The following is a 15,711-nucleotide window of genomic DNA, read 5'->3' as shown; positions in this document are numbered from 1 at the left end:
AGGGTGATCATACCCACAGCTACTACCATTTCTAGGACTGAAGGGGCAGTGAGTTAGGTAGTTTTGTTTTTAAACGGGAGCACTGATGGGAGGTGGGGCAGGGGGAGATTTTCAGCGTTAGCTGGAACTAGGAAGGAGATAAAGCCAAGCCAGAAATGCTGCCTAGAGCAGAGCTGGAGAACATCTGGCTTCTCTGCGCGGCTCTCCTCCTGATACACCCCAGTCTGCCCTGGCTGAACTGAGCTGGAACAGGCAAGTGGTGGTTTCTCATACCTAAAGCCAGCCAGGCACAGGGTATAATGGTGTTGATTTACATACAGAGAGAATGAACTTAGATCAGGAAGGACTCGTAATAGAGAATGAAATATCTGGACTCTTGATGGCCTTTCTATCTCCCCTCCCCTCTGGTACTTTTACTTGGCTTCAGTCATTTGACCACCACCTTCATGACTTACTAATGAGTTAAACAAAGATAAAATATTATTTATATGTGTATTGTCCAAGTAGCTCCCCCAATACCTTAGTGTCAGGGAAATACAACTCCGGTAATTCTTCGTCTTCAGCACAGCTACATTTGTAAATCACACCTAATAACTGTGTTTCATCCCTTACTTTGTCAGGATATACTCTTAACCCAAACCCTTGTTCAAACCTGGCAGATGTTACATTTACTTACCCTTTTTTTCTTTTGGGGGAAGAGGACTGTATTAATCTTCTACCACTGCAATCACAACTGCTATTTACTCCACGTATTTTAACTATATTAATGTTACTTGTGTGTGTCCTTAAATTTGCCTACTTTTCAGCCATACTTAGGACATTTAAGTTGTAACTATGGCAATAAGCTACAAAGATAAGGGTAGAAAATTGAAATTTGATTGTATGCATAAAAGAGTAAAATACGATTTGTTTCATATTTCTTTTTCTAAGTAGTTATAGATGTCTTTAGAAGTTTGATTGTAAGTAAATAATGACATAAAATGGCAGTTTTGCTGCTACTTTCCTGTAAACTGTTATCTTCTCTTTACCACATTGCATGCAGAGATACTAAACATAGTGTAAAAATCATCTCAGTCTCAACTCACACATGCATCCAGTTCTAAAGACTGTGGTCCAGTAGACTTAAAATCATTACTTATAAGTGTAAAAACTAATTCTATTTTTTCCAGCACATTAACTTGTGATTGATGTTAAGTAAACTTACTGTGGTAATAATTTCATAATATATACATAAATCATTATGTTGTATACCTTGGAATAATAACAATGTTATATGCCAATCATAGCTCAATAAAATTGGAAAAAATAAAATATAATTAAGGCAATAATTCAAAAAAATAATAAAAAAATAAAAATCATCTCATTTTTAGAATTTGGCAGTCCTGGCTTAAAAGTAAAAAAATATATATGTGGTCTACTCTGTGTTTAACTAGATCTTGACAAAAGTAACATCTTTATTCAATTTTCTTGGTTTCTTAAATAAGAAAAGATTACATGAAAAGATTTAGGATTGAAAGTCTCTTACTCTTCCTCATTTTTTTTCTTTAATGTTTTGAACGTTTTCCTGTAGACAGTTTCTCTACCTTTATATATATATTACAAATTTGACTTGGAAAGCTTGGCACTTTAAAAGCTTCTTAGCAGTCAGTGAATTGTTAGCTGGGCTGTGATTTGATCACTACCTGCAAGAGATCCTTGCCTACTCAGGTCTTTTCAGGATGGTACGTTCTGTGGAAATGCCAGAAACTGAGACCAGCTGCTGAATTTTGTTTTTAAATAGCTAACTTACTGCAGAGTCCTTTTCTAAGGAAGAGCTCAGGATGCCCCAGGCAGAAAAGCTTTCTGTTGCGTTGCCGTTCAGTTCAGCGGAATCCCTTTGCTCGTTTGCTTGAGCTGGTTGGTTGTTCAGTAGTTTGGTCCATCAGTCATTTGATTGGTTTTTATATGAGGGTTAGTAGGCTGTTCGAAAGTAAAAAGCCAAAGCTTTTTAAGTTTGGTGCTCCAAGAGATAACTTCCTAAAGCATGAGGAGAACTGTCCATTCTACAGAGCACTTCTGTGTCCTCAGGGTGGCTGAGAAGGAATCTTCAGGAGAAGCTTCCCCAGAAGAAGTAAAGTTATTTTGAAGCATATGACCTTATTGTCATCTTGCTTTCCTGTTCCCCCTCTCTTCATTGTTCTGTATTTTCTAGCTTACCAGTGTTACATATCTACTCTAAAAACATAAAATGCACATCCCTTTGTCTTTTCTTAAGAGAGTTTATCATTGGGGCGCCTGGGTGGCACAGCGGTTAAGCGTCTGCCTTCGGCTCAGGGCGTGATCCCGGCGTTATGGGATCGAGCCCCACATCAGGCTCCTCTGCTATGAGCCTGCTTCTTCCTCTCCCACTCCCCCTGCTTGTGTTCCCTCTCTCGCTGGCTGTCTCTATCTCTGTCGAATAAATAAATAAAATCTTAAAAAAAAAAAAGAGAGAGTTTATCATTTTCTGTTTTGGTTAAGTCTCTTCTCTAGCCATAACCTTGCATTTTTGTGTTTTTTATGTATATTCTGCTAAAAAGGAGTGAGGAAAGAATGTTGTCTTAGTGTTCCTTCCTGTTTTCTCTTTTATTAGTGTTCCATTTTCCATCATTCACATCTTCATACCTTTTAAAAATTGACGTATTTGTACAGTCTCTTGTGTTCTGCCAAAATTTGAGGTGGCTTTTGAGAACACAGACAATAAAATGGAAGATAAACACCATAGTTATGAAAATATGTAAAAGAGTAATAGGTAAAGGCCTGAGGAAAGTGAGGTGCAAATACATGCATATGTAATTATAATTCTTCATGATGGAAAATATTATGCAGAGTAGCTTTCAAGGAAAGGAAAAAAAGACCTTGGGCTTACTTCTCTTTAAAAAAAGCACACCAATTTACTCACCAAAAAAACAAACAAAGAAAACAAAAAAACCAACCAGCATACGTAGTGTGTGTTACCTACCAGACAGAAGCTGTTGAAACCATAAATTGAATCCTTTTGTCAAAGCGTTCATTGGTTGTTACTTAAATCCTCCAGCCACATCCTGTAAAGTGAATTGTGCCACAAGACAAAATTTCACAGTTTTTCTGTTCCCGGGAAAAAAAAATTACTAGAGTCTAGGCAGTTTCCAGTTTTAGGACTTATGTGTAAAGTGAGGGGCGGGGAGCAGCATGGCATCAGCCTGAGAATCCTATTCTTCCCTCCTCACCACCTCCCCAACCCCTCTTCCCTGCAGATTAAGAGAAGGAGCCTCCTTCTGAACCCCAGTGCACTGTCTGTTCCCACAAGCCAAAGAATCAGGCTCACTTGCACTTGAGAAATAGTCGCAAGAGCAGAATTAATATATGTTAAATAACTGTTTGGGAATTACTACTCCTAAGAAAGTAAAGAAGCCAAAAGATAGCTATAGTCTTTCTGAAAGCAACAAGTTTAGCAAAGGACACAGAAGAAGGGAGCTAAGAGAAATTTCTGGTTGCCCTAGAAGGCATTACAGGGTAAAGAGATTTGTTTGGGGCTTTTACATTAAGTAATGAGTAGGAGAGAAAATATTAATGACTTCATACAGTTGAGATAGTTAATATTTGATAATAAATACAAAAATGATGATGATAAAATAGAAATTTGAAACTGATAAGATGATTTAACTTCACAGGGCCACACCCGTGTACTGTGGAATGTGTACCGGAGTGCCACAGTTTCCCACGCTGTCCATTGAAATCATTGTCGTGTGGTGTGTACTGACGGTAGTAGTTCGTGGACATTGTGAAATTTCAGACTTTATAGGGATTAGGTTTTGCACTTTGTTTATATATTTAAATTTCGTTCCTAAAATGAACGGACACAACTTTCTTCCAGTGTGGTGGGTTTAAAAAAAAAAAAACACACATAAATACTGAAGATAAAAGATAAATGAGAGACTAGCCCTAAGTCAATTTATCTTTCTTTTTTTCTCCATCTGGAGCAAGTAATTTACAACACAAAAAAGCATCAGCATATCATGAGATAAGACCCAAACTTAAATGGGAACACTTTATGCCTCAGTAGAAATGTAGGGCATTTATAAAGGCGATAGACTAGGAAGCTATATTATACATGTTCATAAATGGGATATTAGAATAGCAGTCATGTATAAAGGACGATTATTTTATTGAGGATTTTGGATGTCATGATTTACTGTGGCTATGAATTGTACAAATGACAAAATTTCATCATACATTCATTCCTCCCTGTTTCTCTTCTTTATAGCAGGAGGATATACTTTCTGTGAAAACTGGGCAAGTTTCCCTCCCTTATTGTTGCAGGCCTTCTGAGCCACATAGTCGTGATAGTCGTCTTAAGCGCAGCTATGGCACTGTAGCTTCCTGAATGACCTTATAAAGGTCCTCTTAACTTTTTAATGTCGTATTACTAAAGGCCTTCTTATATTTTACAAAAATTAAGTCTGGAAGAACTTGGAGTAAACATTTCCTTCATTCCCACATCTTTTCAGACCGTGGCCATTGCCCCCCTCCCCCCATCGCATACACACTTTTGAGTTTGTTTTGTTTTAATTCAATGAGGATATATTATACATTATCCTATGACTTGGGTTTTTTCCTTAACAGCATAGTAAAAACCAAGCATGTGTTTCTGTATCAGTATGTAAAGATCTGGCTCTTTTTTAATGGCTAAATTTAAGAAATTTATGTAAGCAGTCCCTTGCTGGTAAATATTTTGTTTTTTTCCAATTTTTTCCTTTGACAAACAGTAGTAAAAGTTTTCTCTGCACATCTGCCTATCTTTGTCGATTACATTTTTTTAAGTGGAACTGCGGGCAAGGGTATATATGGGGGCTTTGGGGCAAATATTGTCCAATTGCCCACCAAAAATGTGTAACAATATGTGGGAGGGGGTGAGACTTTTCCTCTACCTTCTTAGGTTAAGTGACGGGGGGAGGGGGCAGTGAATTTAACTGACAATAGTTAAATTAATAGAAAAATAATCCCGAAGTATTTGTATAGGCGCTCACAAAAATAGTCTACCTACATGGCTAAAGTTAGGAGTTATCTACCTAACTTAATGGAGTAGAGGAAGTGGGCAGAAAAGGCTTCTGTGGGGAAAAACAAATGGGTTTCTAGGGGAACAAATGGGTGTAAGAAATCTTGTGATAATGTTTGTTTATGCAGGGGCAAGTGGTCCTTCTGTTTTTTTTCTTCATGCCATAAATCTCCCCCGGGGGGATCCATGGCAGCCTCACTCCCAGAAGTTTCTGCTTTTAGTGAAATAAGGGATGGTCCAAGGCTTCTTTTTACATCTGTTGAATCTCAAATGTCTCTAGTTTAAAATAACCTTCATGCCAACTGTCAGAGTCCAAGTGGGTCTCTGCTGCATTCCTACCTATACCAACTGTTATGCCTATTAATGCTTACTATGTTGCCAGAGTATAGGAGTGTAAATTTTCATGAATATAGAAAATTTTAACGAGTTATTAGAGTTTAAAAAAGCCATTTATTTCCAATGCCCTATATCATAAGCTTTATTATGGACAGATTAAACAGTAAAATCACTTAAAGAAATTATTATTAAGTATTCGTTAAATCAGAACATTACATGGAGACCAGCATACCACTGGTCATTCTTTCATTTGATTAGTTCTTATGGAAGTTGGGGATCAACCTGATCTTGGAATTTAATAAAATTGTCATGTTTCCTGTCTTTCTTTTCTTTTCATATCTGGATCAAAATGATCACATATGTTTTTCTGTCAACAAAAATGCAACAACCACTACCAGAACAAGCAAAAAACAAACTTTTTTTTCGCCTTGGAGGTAATTCAAGTACCAACACCTCATCCCTAGCTTTGCTGTACATTCAGATCACCCACAGAGCTGTTAAGTCTGGGGCCCCAACTAGGCACTGATGGTCTTTGAAGATCCCCCATGATCCCACAGTGTAGTCTGAGAATACTACCTTACTCATAAGTAAATTAATTTAATTACTGGTAATTAAAAGAATTAAAAGTTTATCCTGCCGGTCCTGTACAGATTATATTTTAGGATAACCAAATAACCCTGACCATTAATAGCTATTTAAAGATATCTAAAATATGTCAAAGGAAATCCTGCTGATAAATGTACAAAGAACAATAAAATTAGAAAAATCAGCAATTTGCATCCTATAATGAAATAATTGATTGAAACAAAGATTGTCAGTGTTTGCAAAAACCTCTGTATTTTCGATCCTGGCTGCCCATTAGAACTACCTTGGGAGTTTTTAAACTAATATTCAGACCACAGCTTAGGCTGATTGAATTGGAATCCCTGGGTGTGGGACTCAGTCCGCAATAGTGTCTAAGCTCTACACCCACCCCCATCCCAGGCGATTACAGTGTGCAACCAAGGTTGAGAACCACTGCATTAGGAGAGAGGTTGATGGTGAACTTGAAAATATGAAAAGATGGGGCTGAGTTCACTTGAATTGGCTGACTGATCTTAACAACTATAAAAGTTAAAGTATGACGTGATGTAAAATACACAACACCATCCATAAAGTATTCTAACCACAAAAGTTTGACCTGAAAGCTTCTAGCTCTAACTTTCTGCTTAAAAGACATACAGAGGTTAGAGGATATATAAATGCCACCATGAGAGACCCACACACTAATTCAGAATGTGGCGCATCCTGAATTTATTGCTGTGGTTCCCTCAGTGAGCTAAGAAGATGAAAATGAAGGTATGGGAGTCCCTTTTTAGATTTAAGGTACTAAATAGCAATCATTGTCCAGTGCCATCAGTAAATCTTATTTCAGCCTGACTAGTACAAGCCAACTGAAGAACGTTTTTGAAACATCAGGAAAGTTTGTGAACTCATTATATGGTATAATGAAATAAATGTAGTTTTTTCAAAGTCCTTATTTTACAGAGCTACATATGGAAGTATTTAGAGTCAAAATGATCTGACATGAGAGATCTGTTTTAAAATTCTGTAACAGAAGAAAAGAAAAAGATAAATGGAGCATTAAAAGTATGGCATAACGTTGTAACTATTAAATTGGGGAGGTTGTTAATTATATTTCTCCCTATTTTTTCAAAAATTTTATTTACTTACTAGAGAGAGAGCGCACAAGCAGGGGGAGCAGCAGGCAGAGGAAGAAATAGACTCCCTGCTGAGCAAGGAGCCCGATGTGGGACTCAATCCCAGGACCCTGGGATCATGACCTGAGCTGAAGGCAGATTGAGCCACCCAGGCATCCCTCCCTATTTTTTTTTTTTTAAGATTTATTTATTTTAGAGGGAAGGGAGAGAGAGTCCCAAGCAGACTCCACACTGAGCATGGAGCCCGATGTGGAACTTGATCCCAGGACTCTGAGATCATGACCTGAGCCGAAATCAAGAGTGGGGCGCTTATCCGAATGAGCACCCCTTCTCTCTCTTTTACGTTTGAAAACTTTAATTTTAAAAAACTCAAATACAAATTCTTTAAACAAAGCATTCGGCATATTGGAGGTTAACAGACTACATCAGAGTGACACATGTTAAAGCCTGCCAGCTCTTGGCCATACTGCCAGTGTGAGCCATGGCACAAATGAACCCACTATGAGATGAATGACAGTTTCCAGCCAGTAGGCGTTATTTAATGTATATTTCCATATAGGTAGGATTTTGTTAAATGAACCCTAATTTAAGCCAAATTACATGTAACGTGCTGGACATCAGTCTTTCCGCTAGTTTAGAACTCTGTATTTATCGCTGTGTTTGTGCACGTTCTAGCTTCACTGTACCCATCTTAGCTGCAGACACTTTCACAGCATAACTAGTTAGCCATAAGGCAGTTGTGCTCTAAAAGGTGAAATCACAGAGGGGCACCTGGGTGGCTTAGTCGTTGGGCATCTGCCTTCGGCTCGGGACGTGATCCCAGAGTCCTGAGATGGAGCCCCTCATTGGGCTCCCTGCTCTGCTGCGAGCCTGTTTCTTCCTCTCCCACTCCCCCTGCTTGTGTTCCCTCTCTCACAGCCTGTCTCTCTCTCTGTCAAATAAATAAATAAATAAAATCACGGGAAAAAAAGAGCTATTCATTCAAAGGACATAATGAAATAAGAAAAATGAATAGCAAAATGTAGAAGACTATTGCAAAAGGCAAAATATTTGAGTACATTCAAAGTGTGTAATGTAGAATCATGGCAATACTGCTTTTATTTTGCGGATTGTACCTAAGCATTTATCTTCAAAGTCTTTGGTTGATAGCATTATACACTTTGGCTTGTTGATGTGTCTCCTTGTTTGGCATCACACTTTCTCTTTTTTCTTCATTAAGAGAGGCATCAGATTTCAAATACTAGGATACATCTTTGAAACTGAATTTTGTGTTGTGCTGTGATTAGCCTTCTACACTGTTTGTTCTTGGCATATTGTCACATGTCCGTTGATAGATGTTCCAAAGTTCTGTGGAAAATGTGGGTTCAAAACTCTGCACCACTATATAGACCATTATGAGGGCTTAAGATTTATGTAAAATAAAAATAGGAGTACTGCACCAATGAAGAAAAGAAACCAAACTGTCAACCAGGTTTTTTTTTTATTATCTTGTACGGCAGATTTGCCTCATGGCCAATTAGCTGCACAGCAAAAATGTTTGTGTTGAAAATGCTGATGGTAAAGAGATCTATAGCAAAGATGCTTGTAGTGAAAAGACTGGACAGGGTTTGTAGATGGGTGGCGACCACCAAATAAGAATATTAGCATTTCATTTTAACAAATACGTATCTGAATGTTCCTACGCCAGTTACGCGTACTGTATGGGGAAGACTTAAATACGCTGAATTAAGACTTCTTTTTAGAGAGAGAAAGAGCGTGCACATGCATGGGATGAGAGGGAGAGGGTGGGAGAGAATCTTAAGCAGGCTCCACGCTCAGTGCAGAGCCCAACACGGGGCTCGATCTCACAACCCTGAGATCATGACCTGAGCCAAAATCAAGAGCCAGGCACTTAACCAACGGAGCCACCCAGGCGCCCAGTGAGGTCGGACTTTGTATTAAAATCACATATCCAATTTTAGTCTCTAACATTTTATGTATAATATAAACATGTTAAATAAACATTTAAGTGTTCTCATGCTCTTAGTGATACGTGAACAAATTATTCTATTAACTACCTAAAATAAAATAGAAAGTATCAAGTTTAAAAGCTCCTCTTTTTCCATTACCAGCTCTTCAACACATAGAGCCACAGTTTCTCAGTTTACAGTTGTTGCTTTGGGAAATGTTAGAAAGGCTACCATCTGTAACCCCACATTACATTCTTTTTTTTTTTTTTTTTTAAAGATTTTATTTATTCATTTGACAGAGATAGAGACAGCCAGCGAGAGAGAGAACACAAGCAGGGGGAGTGGGAGAGGAAGAAGCAGGCTCCCAGCGGAGGAGTCTGATGCGGGGCTCGATCCCAGAACGCCGGGATCACGCCCTGAGCTGAAGGCAGACGCTCAACAACTGAGCCACCCAGGCGCCCCCCCACATTACATTCTTAAGCCCAAGTTGGTCTGCATTTAGCTCTATTGTGATAATCTTTACCACTAAAGAAGCCCGATAGAAAATTATAGTAAAACCTAGTTTTGGAAGGCCTATTCATTTCTTTTTGATAGGAATATCATCCTACCCTTACAGATGTCTGTGGGGTTTTTTGGTTTTTCTTTTTTAAAGAAGTTTTCTTGGGGCGCCTGGGTGGCTCAGTTGGTTAAGCATCTGCCTTCAGCTCAGGTCAGGATCCCAGGGTCCTGGGATCCAGCCCCGAGTCATTCTCCCTGCTCAGCTGGGAGTCTGCATGTCCCTCTCCCTCTGCCCCCTGCCTCCTCTCCCCCTCCCCCAATCACCCCACCCACCCACCTATCCCTGCTCATGCTTTCTCTCAGATAAATAAATAAAATCTTTAAAAAAAAAAAAAGGAAGTTTTCTTGGTTTTTGTTTTGGGAGTTTTGTTTTAACAAAGGGAATCTATCTCCTACTATCAGATATACCCTTTTCTATATTTGGTAACATTTTTTTCCCTAAAAGGAATAAAGTGTGTCTTTGAAAAAATATTTGAATGATTTTTGAGCACTTATGTTCCATAGATCACTGATTTTTTTACATCACAGAAAATCCTTTATTCTTTTTTCAGCTTTCTCTGTAGGAAGCAAGAGGCCCATGGCCTTTTATGAGCACCTACTGTAAACTCAGTGTTGGAAACTTGACATGTGTGATCCATTTCTTTTCATCTTTATAGTTCTAAATTCTTTATTTTTCTAGTTTTCCTCTTACATAGATAAATTCTTTATGGTAAGTGTGACACCTGTATTTTAATTCATGCTTAGCCTAAAAATACTTGATGAATACCCATTTCAACATTACTATTTGCAGAAAGACCTTTTTTTCTAACAATTATTTTTTAATCATTTTGTATTCCTGAACAGAACTCAGGAATTTTAAAATATTTATGAAGAAGAGATCTCTCTGGTGACATATAAAAACTATAAAATACTTTTTAGATTTGCATTATAGAAATTAAATAAAGTGCTTTATACCAGCTTATGCAGAAACTAAGTGTGCTTAAGCCACAAAATTGAATCCAGGCTGATGAGCTTTTTCAGTGGATTTAAAGGCAGCCTAATTGATGTTTAGAGCAAAGTTTAAAGTGAACTAGAAGATACTTATTAATGGTTTCCATTTTCCAAGACTTTTCACTCAACATTTTCTAGATGAGTAGAATTTTTTGAGCCACTATCTTAATATTTAAAAGATAGCATAAGTATGCATAAGATTGAAGAATCTAGATATACTCAAGAGAATCAGACTAGAAATAGTTTCAGTAAACAAGATCTTCTGCCCGTTCTCACAAGTTTCTACTTCCATTAAAGCCCAGCTTTTAAAGGATATCATATGTATGTAGTAATTTACATTTGAGTCAGTAAGCTCCAGGTATCTATAATCTCAACGTATCAGTCAATGTCTGTCTTCTCTGGATCAAAGAATGCTTTTATGATTCATGTTTCCATCACCCTATTCACGTTTCCACTCAGCAACAGTATTTCCCAATGATCTCATTTCCTCCAGTAATAGGGTTACCTGCCGTAGAAGTGAATCATGTACATTGAAGAAGTTACTGAAGAGGAGAAGTCTTTTCAAGGCCGTCGTCCATGGCCTAGAGCTTTACTTCTTAGCCATAGAAGGCACTGGAATATTGCTGTAGCTCTGTGGAATGTAGACTTCTTCCTGAACCTGTCGCCCTACAGGAAGCCAGAGTACCATAGCCAAACAGGAAGTTGAGTCCCCATAAGACAAAATTTTCTACTCATATTAGTGTTGCCACTCAGTATGAAAGCCTAACCTCAACTCACAGGCCAAAGTTAGAAGAAAAGTGAGCTACTCCTTTCCCTTAACTGTCAAAGACCGCATCATCCACCTTAACACTGCATTCTATTATCATCCCAGGAGTTCTGCCAAAACTCACATTACATTATCTTTTATGTAAGGGCAAACCTTTAAACACCATGGCAACTCAGAAAAGGCACAAACAAGGAGAATCAGCAAAAAGTTATAATATGCTGGACTGTGAAAGACTAGTGACAGAGTTATATATACTAAAAATCTCCTTACTGATCTCTAAGTTCCTGTTTCCATGGTGATTTTACACATAGTACAGACCTCCATTTCATATACCATAAACAGTAAGACACACAGATTAACAAAGCAGAGGAATTTCAGTAATTTCAAGTTCTTTAGAGAGACCTTAGCCTGTTTCCTGAGCATATTTTTATGCACACTTGGTGTGTATTTGGGAGATAAATCATAATACACTTTGTATTTTATCTTTCACTATGAGCTTAATGGTGGATAATAGCATGAGATTGATGTAGCCCTACAGCATTATTGTCCCGTCCCCTAGTGTTTTCTTAGATGCAACCTTCTACTTTGTCTAATTAATTACCCTTGTGTAGGTGATATTGGGGCCCTCAGATGAAATGGAACAGGCAAAAAGGACCATGTTTCCAATAATTTCCCATTTGCAAACACAAATGGAGATTATTTCATTCTACCTTGAAGCTTGTTCAAATTCCATGTTCTTAGACATGCATTTTCATAGAAGATGCTAATGTGATGTTAGAAAATGCCCCATAAAATATTGCTGATGTTCCACGAAACATGTTTGTGAAAAAGTAACACATGTTCTTCAGTACACAGGTGAAAGAAGTAGCATTGACATTCTGTTTGCCATTTTTGCACATCAGAGCGTCCTCAATTTCATGTTCTCATTGTGCTGAATCACAACACGCCAACTATTTACCTCTGCTTTATAGCAGTGATCGTGAAGTGATCCCATCCTGTAAGATTCTTTGGTTTTTCTGGTAAATTTGACTAGTGTCTTCTTTCATTCCTCATAGCACATGTTCTTAAAAACATTCATTTTAAAGTAAGACTACATAAATAATATATAGTCAGTAATCTCAGACCTTACCCTACTACTATAAGAATACCTTGTAATTGGGAACGGGGTCTTCTTACTGCAGGTTCAGCAACTATGTGTGTATACATTTATGTGTGTGTAATTTGGGAATTTCAAGTTTTCAAGGAAACAGTAAATAATAGTAAACCAGTGTGAAAATAATTTAACTTTCTTTTAGTGATTGAGGTGAAATATCAATATCTTTTTGTCTTTGCAGATACACATTACCATTGGGCTTCATTATAGAAGTAGAAAAATGACTGAAGACCTCCTTGATAATTTAGAATTGGTTGCGTTATAGCTCATTAATATGATAATATATTATAATATTTATCATAATATAAATTCATATTTACCGACTTTTTAAGACTTTAACTTCAATATTTTCTTAAAGATAAAAAATAGGGGCACCTGGGTGGCTTGGTCAGTGGAGTGGCAGCTCATGATCTTGAGGTTGTGGGCTTGAGCCCCACGTCAGGTGTAGGGATTACTTAAAAAATAAAAAAATCTTTAAAAAAAAATAAAATTTAGACCCTGTTCTCTAAATAACTCAGTTATTTAAATCTTCAAATTGGATTTGGGGGACATGGGAATTTAGTATCTTAGCGTTTTAGTTACCATCTCACTGTCCTTTTCCATATTCTTTTTTTTTTTTTTTTTTTTTTTTTTTGAGGTGTTGCATTTAAAAGTTTAAGAAACGGGTGTCTGGGTGGCTCGGTTAAGCATCCAAGAGCTTGATTGCGGCTCAGGTCATGATCTCAGAGTTGTGGGATCGAGCCCCACATAGGACTGTGCACCCAGCAGGGAGTCTGCTTGAGATTCTCTCTCTTCCTCTCCCTCTGCTTCCCTCTTTCTCTCTCAAATAAATAAATCTTTAAAAGTGTAAGAAACAGGTACTAATACTTAGAGAGGGTACATGGTTATATTACTTTCAGGGTAATTTTGTTTATTTCATTTGTTTTTGTGTTTTTTTGGAGATACTAATTCTGTTAATTAGGGTGACTAGTATGGAATCCTGTATCTCTCGATTTGTGCTTGCTCTGTTTAAGATTATTTATTTTAAATAGCTTTCCTCAAAGAAGAGTTTAAATGAGCACAATTGTTTGTCACATGATTTGTGAAAAAATGTTCTACTGGATGAGGAGACACAATTGCTGAGGTACAGATTTTTAGAGTGCTTCTTTCTCTTTTCCTATTTAAATACTAGCTCCTAATAGTTTAAAAAAAAAAAAAAGCAGCATACCTGGAACTCTAATGGGTTTTGGTTTCCATGGTGATAAGTTTTCAGCTCCTGACATGGCATGCCACCTAGTGTTTCCAAGCCAAAAGCTTTGATGTATTGGTGTCCCACGTTTTATCTTGTACTAAAGCTGAAGCTAAGAACTATCTAAACCTCTTTTTCTTTTAAAAAATGGTACATTTTCCACGTATGAGAAGACTTGGAGCTACCACAGGGGCGCTGCCATATCTACAGCTGGTTGCCGCTTCGTATGTGATGTGTCAGAGCTCCGTTTTGGATGAAGCCACAGTGGACTGGGGCACAGCGCTGCTGTCAGGCCGTCCCTTGTGTCACTATTCCCCGGCACACCAATTCCACGTAAAACTCTTCTAGCCTAGCAAACTACGGATTTTCCTTAGTCCTTAAGGAAATTCCATCCAGAAGTACTGCATAAGAATGTGTAGAACCGTCGAAACTCGTAACAGAAGACTTACAAATGCAGCAGATCACTCCCCAGGATTGTCAGCCTGACAGAGCCTCAGATTCGGGTTTCAGTGTGTATCGGGGAAACCATATACAATCTGTAGTCTTTATTGAAATTCCAAACTTAGGAATTCAGAACTGTCACAGAACTCTACCACCTAGAAGTGTACTGTCAAATAATAAATCAGGAGACAGGTCATTAAAAACCTATATTAAGAATGTCTGTGAATCTTTCTGGAGGCTAGGAAACAAAACCTTGGATTGAATTCAGCGTCAAGCTAAAGGTTTAGAATGCAGTGGGGCTCCAGGCTCTCCTATAAAACTTGTATTCGCTTTCCAAACTAGCTTGATCAGCAATGCCTACAAGTTTTACTTTGCTTTACATAGATAAAACTTTATTGAACGTAATAAAGCCATAACACAGAGCCAGGCGTGAATCAGCACTCAATAAAGAGAAGGTGCTCTTCTTAGTGGGAATTTGTTTGACAAATATTTACCAGTCACCTACTGTGTACAATGTACCTATCCTCGGCACTGAGGAAGTAACAGTAAACAGACGAGACCAAAGTCCCTGCTCACACTGAGCTTATACTCTCATGGCGAGAGAGTTTAAGCGTGGTGAAGAAGGGGCGAGCTTTACTTCCTATAGGAAATTTTTCCTAGGCTTCTTTCCCGCAGATGCTCCCTGTGTCTGACGCACACACCTATCTTTTCCCATAGCTGCATTCTTCGGGCCTTAATATAATAGTTCAAGGAAGAAATTCAGAAAGGAAGGACAAATGAAAACATTGAAATTCTTAGGATTATACGTTGGACTCAAAATGTGATTCGGACTTTGTGTAAATCTTTGAAGAGAGAGTGAAGCAGCATTCCTGAAAAAAATGTTTCTTAGCAACCTGAGGGTTAAATTTGAGGAAAGAGACTTCTGAAGATAATCAGCACATGAGCAAATGTATTTTGAAGAAATAGAAGAGGTCACATTTGAATGGAAATGGGGAAAGCAGTGATTTACACCACCTCAACTTACAGCATACAAAACAGATGTGGGAGATAGGAAAGGGGGTAAATAGTTTTGTTTTTAAGATCAAGATGGCAAAATGATACAGTTGAAAGTAAAGATAATGGGAGAGGTGGATTTGGCTTGAGGAAACAAGGATCAGGTTTAGATTTGTCTATATTGATTCAGAAAAAGACTAAGAGTAAGGTAGGCAAACGGATAAAAAATTAAAATTTCCATCATTTGTAACTATGAAAACACTGTACAGAGTTCCCCTGATTGTAAATATCATGAAATAAAACATAAAAACCTAACTCTACCTTTGGAGATTTCATTACCAAGCTCAATAATATAAACACCATGCAAGTTTTTATTTCAAACATTTGGAGGTATGGAAGATCTTTTATTAAACACTTAGCCACTTTACCCAGAGTCTTCCTCTTGGAGAAAGACACCTGAGAGGTGAGTTTTCCAAGGAGGAACAAGGTCAGTTTTCAGATTTTGATTTCATATAATATATAAGTTAACTTGGTGTGGTAA

At 37.8% G+C, this 15,711-nt stretch overlaps 1 protein-coding gene across 1 annotated transcript in view; it reads left to right on the top strand.

Annotated features, from left to right (window-relative positions):
* Positions 1–15,711, top strand: part of PKP4 (plakophilin 4) — a 235,408-nt gene that overhangs the window by 159,336 nt on the left and 60,361 nt on the right. The window lies entirely within an intron of this gene.

Source organism: Ursus maritimus, unplaced genomic scaffold (genome assembly GCF_017311325.1).
Source record: "Ursus maritimus isolate PB19 unplaced genomic scaffold, ASM1731132v1 scaffold_1, whole genome shotgun sequence".
Classification (NCBI taxonomy): domain Eukaryota; kingdom Metazoa; phylum Chordata; class Mammalia; order Carnivora; family Ursidae; genus Ursus; species Ursus maritimus.
Note: the sequence above shows the minus strand (reverse complement) of the source record. Positions and strands in the feature narration are given on the sequence as shown.